The 7,973-nt window shown below is 37.1% G+C and overlaps 1 pseudogene; it reads right to left on the bottom strand.

The window, feature by feature from the left end:
• Nucleotides 1-1,031: 1,031 nt before the first annotated feature.
• On the bottom strand, nucleotides 1,032-3,370 carry LOC127934126 (uncharacterized; annotated as a pseudogene).
• Between the last annotated feature and the right edge of the window lie 4,603 nt (nucleotides 3,371-7,973).

Genomic DNA, 7,973 nt, shown 5'->3' with positions numbered 1-7,973 from the left:
GAATGTTCATCAGAACTGAGTTAAATTTTGGAGGCAAGTTTCTTACAATAAAATAAAGGCAGCCAATTTTGTGGATACTACGTTTGGAGCCAAGGGGGTTAGCGGTTTCAAAATCATCATAGTATATTTGAATTTGTAATGCATGTCTTTTTGTTGTAAATAAAGGGTGGGATTTAAAATAACTTCCATCGCTAAAATCTGTAAAAGTGTCAGGCTCTGATCTACAATCTTTCCTTAGGAGATCACAAATGTCTGGATTTCTGCACATGAATTTCAATGTTTCTAAAATTGGCACATATATAAAAGTATCATTCACTGGAACTTGGTCATAAGTACCAGATTTCTTATTCAATTTGTTGTCATACCGCACACCTAATGTTATCTCATTGGGCTCTACAACTCCCCATTTTTCTTTAAAGTATTTATTACGTTTCCATTCTGTATTCAAATTTGTGAATGGGTTTTCTAATTTTTCAAAAGATTCATTTATTACAGTTTTGTAGGGGTCATTTGTAGGCAAAGCAGAAAGTATGTTATGCTTTGCCTGAGAGTTAAGCTCATCTGTTAGCTCCTCTAAATCTCCCATAATTGAGGACACCAAACTGTTTGAAATCTCACTTGCTTGTATTTTGGCCACAATGGATTCACACAATTCTTTAGTTGAATTTTTAGTAAGCCCTGAATCATTGTTATCAGATAAAGCACTGGAACAAGGAGATAAATGCTGGGGATTCATAAGGTCCTCCAAAGCATGAGATGAGCTTGCCACTGGCTCACTTGAGGAACATCCAACAGTTGAAGTTGGAGCAATCAGCTGAATGCTGCTATGAACACTATTAAGGTGCTTACGAAAACCTGCATATGTTTGGAACTGATGCCTACAACCTTGCTGAGAACAAATTAATTTGAACTTAGATCCAGGATAATAACTATGTTCACCTCTTAAATGGGAAATCAACTGTTGACTCTCTGGGTGCTCTTTTTGACAAATAAAACAGATCAGAATTCTGTCAACATCATACTGCCCGACTTTAAGTTAAGGTTACTGTCTGGTTGAGCAGTCTGGCTCTCAAATCTCTAACCCTGGGAGACTCCTTCATCTTACCTACATCAATGTTATACACTGTTGTCTGCAGGAATGTGTAAAAGCTTAGAAGTGCACTATCATAGGATAAATTGAACACAAAATGTGCCTTGAAAAGTTCATCAAATGCTCCAAGGGAGCGGTTTGCCTGGCATGGGATGAGATGCTTATCCAAGATGATGTAGAAGCACTCAGTCTTGCTTTTCTGGCGTCCAACAGCAAGGAGGTAGGGATGCTGATGCTGGATGTTGTTGAGGTGCTCCTCCAAACTGCAGCATGACTAAAGTTGAAATGAACATTGAATATTAGACACAAACATAATGTCCAGACAGGGAAAACAACTGTATAAGAGACTTTTCAAAGAAATCAATAGCTAGTGCAATATGATAATGCATATGAATGATTTTAAATCTCCATGTAGAGCTACCAAAACACAATATTAAAATGCAATACCTTATAAAAGATTACAAGTCTTTCAGCAGCATCACATGCACTGATTTTTGGAGACTTCGGTCCTCCTGGTGATGGTGGAAGGAGATGTATCAGTAAAAGAAGGGATGCCATTTCCTGGTCGTAGACTAGAGATGAAATTCACATGAAATTTTTAATTAATTAATCTAAACCTTCAAATGAAATATTTTAAGTTTAAAAATACAAAGCATTTTAAACATTCACCTGGTTAATGTAGTCTTTTTAAAGATTTTATGTAGTGCAAGTTATTTATTTGTTAGTAATCCGGAAAACATCCAATCTCATAGGTTCTGAAGTTTACTCATTTTAATATTTTTTGTCATCAAAACAAATATTGTTACTGCAAACATGCAAACTGCAAATATAGCAGTTTGTAAAAACAAGCAAATCAAATACAACTTACTTGTTTCATGAAGGTCACTTCTTTAGGACATTCTGCTGAGAGCAACAACTGACTCAGCTCTGCTGTTGAAGTAAGTTGCTTGGCCTCTCTAATGACATTTGGCCTGAAGAACGTGTCCCACTTCTGAAGCAGCCTGGAGGATGTCTCGGTGTCAAACAGGAGAGTGAAGTCTTGATCAACCTTTAAGATGATATTAAACTATAAACAATATTCTCAAATTACATGCATTTGAAAAAATGTTATTCCAAACTTACCAGGCCTTTTGTATCTAGGAATCTTGGGAAGGTGGAGAGGATATCAACACTAGAGCCTGGATCTTTAACAAGCTTCTGGCGATGCTGAAAGGTCTCTCTCATCTTTTGGAATATTAGGGACTTCTCTGTAGTGTGGCTGAGCAAAGAAATGGCCTCTCTGCAAGCATCCCCATCAAGTTGCCCTTCAAAATTAGTAGCCCTTTGGCATTTTGGGCCTCCTGGAGAAACATCATGAGGGCTGTCTAGTGGCGAAGATCCTCGTCTAATCTTCATACGCCAAGCAATGTATCCTGTGTTGCTTGCAGCATCATAAAAGTGTTCCTTAAAATAATTAAATTTCTATGTCACAGATATCATAACATTGCAATTATAAAATGAAAGGGTCATGCAGATGATGACTTACATATCCTTTCTTGGAATAAGGATCTCTGAGGGAAGGGAACATCATCACTATGCCAAGAGCATACTGTTCTCTGATGGCTTTAGTAGGGAGTTGCCTAAGTGAAGATATCAAATTAGTCTAAATTTATACAATGGTCATGCAGTTATGTTTCATAAATTTTTTTAATAAAAATACCCATGTGTATCAATCATGTGAGCCACCAGAATGTTGATCATTTGTCTTCTGGTGGCATCTGTAAGGGTTTCTGTTTCTTGATACTCCTGTAGTACTGCTTCACCACCAGACTTCAATTCAAGAACATCCTCGACCAACTAAAAATAAAAAATATATAATAATAAACTAAAATAAAAAAAACGACCTTGGTGATTCACTAATTACCACAGACTCAGAAGGGTTAAAAAATATATTTCTATATTTTGGATAATTTTCATTTCTGGGTGAACAGAACCTTAAGGAGAATCACATAAAAACTTTGTTCTAACCTGCTTTGCAGACAGTGCAGATGTGTCCTCTTTTCTCTGTCTCTTGTTAGGGACCTCATCTAAGATTATAGTCGATGCACTTGAACTGTTGCTTTTGTCAGACTTCTCAGATGTGGAAGAAAAAGAGTCTGAAAATTCTAAATAATTAAAGTATTCAAATATTACAAATATTGTTTTGACCAGCATAAGAATCAGAAACGGGCAATGTATCATATTTAGCCTAAGTTGCTTGATAACTCAACTTCTTAAACATTCAATAAAGCTCACCGTCATTTGAGAAAACAGTCAGCACCACATTGCCTTGTCCAATGAGGTCACTGAATATTTCTTCATCGACTTCTGTCCCTGTTGCATCCCTGTATGTTACTTTTGCATCAGGTGGCAAACAAAATCTCTCAATGACTGAAAAAAAAAAGATTTTTAAGTTGACAAGCTTTCTTGCTTCACAACAAATGACTGATTTGAATACATATATATCTTTATGATGCAAGCAAAATGTAAATATGCATTATTTTTCTTTTTTCCAATGTATACCCTTCTACAGAATATTATATGATAAAGGCAAATACAGAAATGAGGCAACAACACAATACACAGGATTTATCGGATTTTAATCAAATTCTTAGTTTAGTTATTTTAAATGAGTAAGAAAAAAAAGAAACCTTTGACTTGAAATTGCATGAAGTCAAACCTCCCTTCAATGCAATCCAGCTTCACATACTTCTGCTGTTCGTTGTACTTGATCTGGACCAACATTTTACCTGGAACATGCAAAAGCGTTTGGCCTTGTAAATCGTTGTAAAAAAAAAGAAGAAAAAAATTATACTTTATGGATAGATGCACGTCACATCGTTTCCTTTGTAATATCACAATTTACATATTTGATACACCATACTTTTTCTACCAGTGCCAGTTATTTCACACATTTATTTTAAGAATTATTTAATTATTATTAATAAATTATTTATTTATTTTTAAATGTGACCTAAAGCGACACACACATCGCAACACACACACAGACAGCTAAGATTTAAGTTACATAGATTCAGTAACTTAGCTAGCTAATGAAGCTAATCACGTTGACGATGGCAATTGTGGCAATAAATGAGGCTTTGTTAAAGATCGTTCGTTTTATTAATTCGGTAAATCATTTTAATTTATTAGAGGCCACGCTTGTGACGGTAGTTATGGAGGACAGGAGACAAATGCAAGTACAAGGAAGTTTATTGATAGTATGATGATGATGGAAGGCCGGAGAGTGACGCAGGAACCACGATGGCAGCACAGACTGGTGAGTTGAGACGTAGAGTGCGCTGACGACGATGACAGTGGTGATAATCCAATGGTGGTGAGTGTATTCCGAGCGTGAAGACAGGATCCGACAGAACGGCGACAAAGCAAGGCAGGAACAACACGAACACGACATCAAACACCAGGATCTACAAACAACGATCAGACAAACAGGAGACGAAAGACAGGGCGTTATATAGTCTGATAGAACGAGCCGCACCTGCCGCTGATCAGGCGATCAGCGGCCACACCCACAGGAAACAATCAACATGACGTAACATGACTACAGCTGGAGACGGTGCATTCACGAACCGTGACAACGCTGTAATAATTTGATTTCTTGTTTTAGTTAAATCGAAAAGTGTAATAAACCATTGCCACGATGTACGTTAACATAACTTAAGCTGTGTGTGTGCGTTCGCCTCCAAATTTTAATCAATCAATCAATCACCTTTATTTATATAGTGCTTTAAACAAAATACATTGCGTCAAAGCACTGAACAACATTCATTTGGAAAACAGTGTCTCAATAATGCAAAATGATAGTTAAAGGCAGTTCATCATTGAATTCAGTTATGTCATCTCTGTTCAGTTGAAATAGTGTCTGTTTTTATTTGCAATCAAGTCAATGATATCGCTGTAGATGAAGTGACCCCAACTAAGCAAGCCAGAGGCGACAGCGGCAACCGAACCGAAACTCCATCGGTGACAGAATGGAGAAAAAAACCTTGGGAGAAACCAGGCTCAGTTGGGGGGTCAGTTCTCCTCTGACCAGACGAAAACCAGTAGTTCAATTCCAGGCTGCAGCAAAGTCAGATTGTGCAGAAGAATCATCTGTTTCCTGTGGTCTTGTCCTGGTGCTCCTCTGAGACAAGGTCTTTACAGGGGATCTGTATCTGGGGCTCTAGTTGTCCTGGTCTCCGCTGTCTTTCAGGGCAGTAGAGGTCCTTTCTAGGTGCTGATCCACCATCTGGATCCGGGTGACTGCAGTGACCCTCTGATCTGGACACAGACTGGATCTCGTGGCCACGGTGACCTCGGAACAAGAGAGAAACAGACAAATATTAGCGTAGATGCCATTCTTCTAATGATGTAGAAAGTACGGTGTTATGTGAAGTGTTTCCGGTTCCGGTTTACCTAATTAATGCAGCTTAAAAATCCTTTAACGGATTTGGATATTAAAAGCATATTAGTATGTTATGTGTATGCCAGGTTAAAGAGATGGGTCTTTAATCTAGATTTAAACTGCAAGAGTGTGTCTGCCTCCCGAACAATGTTAGGTAGGTTATTCCAGAGTTTAGGCGCCAAATAGGAAAAGGATCTGCCGCTCGCAGTTGATTTTGATATTCTAGGTATTATCAAATTGCCTGAGTTTTGAGAACGTAGCGGACGTAGAGGAGTATAATGTAAAAGGAGCTCATTCAAATACTGAGGTGCTAAACCATTCAGGGCTTTATAAGTAATAAGCAATATTTTAATAAGCAATAATATACTTTTATGCGCAGTGCTCCATAGCACGTTATGTTGTACATTCTCTACTGAATAAGCACCAATCATAAATGTAAAAGTATGATTAAATTTAACTTACCTTTCAAAGCCACACGAGGATAATGGCGACGTCTTCATGGATTTCACCAGCGACGATTGGAAATGCGTGGGCGGAGTCTAATTACGTCTCTATGGAGTTTGTTTAACACTGATGATCAACTCTGTGAAATAACTCCAACACCAAACACCATTTTACTCTGAATGTGTTTAAATTACTTTTTGGGTGTTGAAATCAACTCCGAAATGTTTAACACTGAAATTTCAACTCTCCAATTTTTGCTGTGTAGCCTTCATTCTAGGGTCAATTAAATGAATCATTGTGCAATATTCACATGGAGGCCTGAAACAATTTAAGTATTTATTATCTGATTATTAAAAACCTTTGTATTTTTACAACTTTTATTCAAGTATTACATCTGTACATAATTTTAATTCAATTAAATTCAAGTTTATTTGTATAGCGCTTTTTACAATACGAATCGTTACAAAGCAACTTTACAGAAAATTATGTTTATGTTATAGTAGCTTATGGTGGTGACTGTCAGTTTGTGCACGTTTGACAGGATTTTTAGAAAAAATTAATACAAGACGTAGTCAGCTAGACGATGAACATTATTAATATTATTAATTAATAATTGTCATATGATGCAGTCACACTTGTAGCAATATTTGTTAGTTCTGTTGTTGATTCAGGGTTAGCATCATCTGAGGTCCTCTGAGGGTCAGCATCATCTCTTCTCAGGTGTTCTGGATCCAGACTGGAGCTTGTGTAAATCCTAGTTACCACGGGATGTAAATCCTGTGGCAAAAACATAGAAACAAAATAGAGACATCATTAGCATAGCTGCTGATCCAACAAACTAAAATTAGTTTAACCCAAGCTTATGAATAAAAAATGCACATTTGATCAGATGCAACTGCACTCACAATTTAAGATACATTATTCGAATGCTTGGCGAAAGAGATGCATTTTTAATCTAGATTTAAACAGAGAGAGTGTGTCTAAACCCCGAACATTATCAGGAAGGCTATTCCAGAGCCAAATGTGAAAAAGCTCTACCTCCTTTAGTGGACTTTGCTATCCTAGGAACTACCAAAAGTCCAGCGTTTTGTGACCTTAGGGTGCGTGATGGGTTGTAGCTTGGTAGAAGGCTAGTTAGGTACGCAGGAGCTTAGGGCCTTATAGGTAAGTAATCATTTGTAACTGATATGGAACTTAATAGGTAGCCAATGCAGAGACTGTAAATTTGGGGTAATATGATCATATTTTCTTGACCTTGTAAGGACTCTAGCTGCTGCATTTTGGACTACCTGTACCTTTTTAATAACGAAGCAGGACAACCACCAATAAGTGCATTACAATAGTCCAGTCTAGAGGTCATGAATGCATGAACTAGCTTTTCTGCATCAGAAACAGATAACATGTTTCGTAGCTTGGCAATGTTTCTAAGATGGAAGAATGCAGTTTTTGTAACATTGGAAATATGATTTTCAAAAGACAAATTGCTGTCTAATATGACACCCAGATTTCTGACTGTAGAGAAAGTAACAGTACATCCGTCTAGTTGCAGATTGTAATCTACAAGATTCTGTGAAGTGTTTTTGGTCAAATAATTAATATCTCTGTCTTATCTGAATTTAATTGGAGAAAATTATTTGCCATCCAATCTTTTACATTTTTAACACACTATGTTAGCTTAGATAATTTTGAAGTTTCATCTGGTCTCGTTGAGATATATGGCTGAGTATCATCAGCATAACAGTGGAAGCTAATTCCGTATTTTCTAATAATATTACCAAGGGGCAACATGTATATTGAAAATAGAAGGGGACCTTCTAAGGGGACGGATCCTTGTGGCACTCCATATTTTACTGATGATAAATGAGATGACTCCCCATTTAAGTAAACAAAATGGTAGCGATCGGACAGGTAGGATCTAAACCATCTTAGAGCCTGCCCTTGAATACCTGTATAGTTTTGTAATCTATCTATGAGTATGTCATGACCTATGGTGTGAAACACAGTACTAACATCAAG

Source organism: Carassius gibelio, chromosome A18 (genome assembly GCF_023724105.1).
Source record: "Carassius gibelio isolate Cgi1373 ecotype wild population from Czech Republic chromosome A18, carGib1.2-hapl.c, whole genome shotgun sequence".
Classification (NCBI taxonomy): domain Eukaryota; kingdom Metazoa; phylum Chordata; class Actinopteri; order Cypriniformes; family Cyprinidae; genus Carassius; species Carassius gibelio.
Note: the sequence above shows the minus strand (reverse complement) of the source record. Positions and strands in the feature narration are given on the sequence as shown.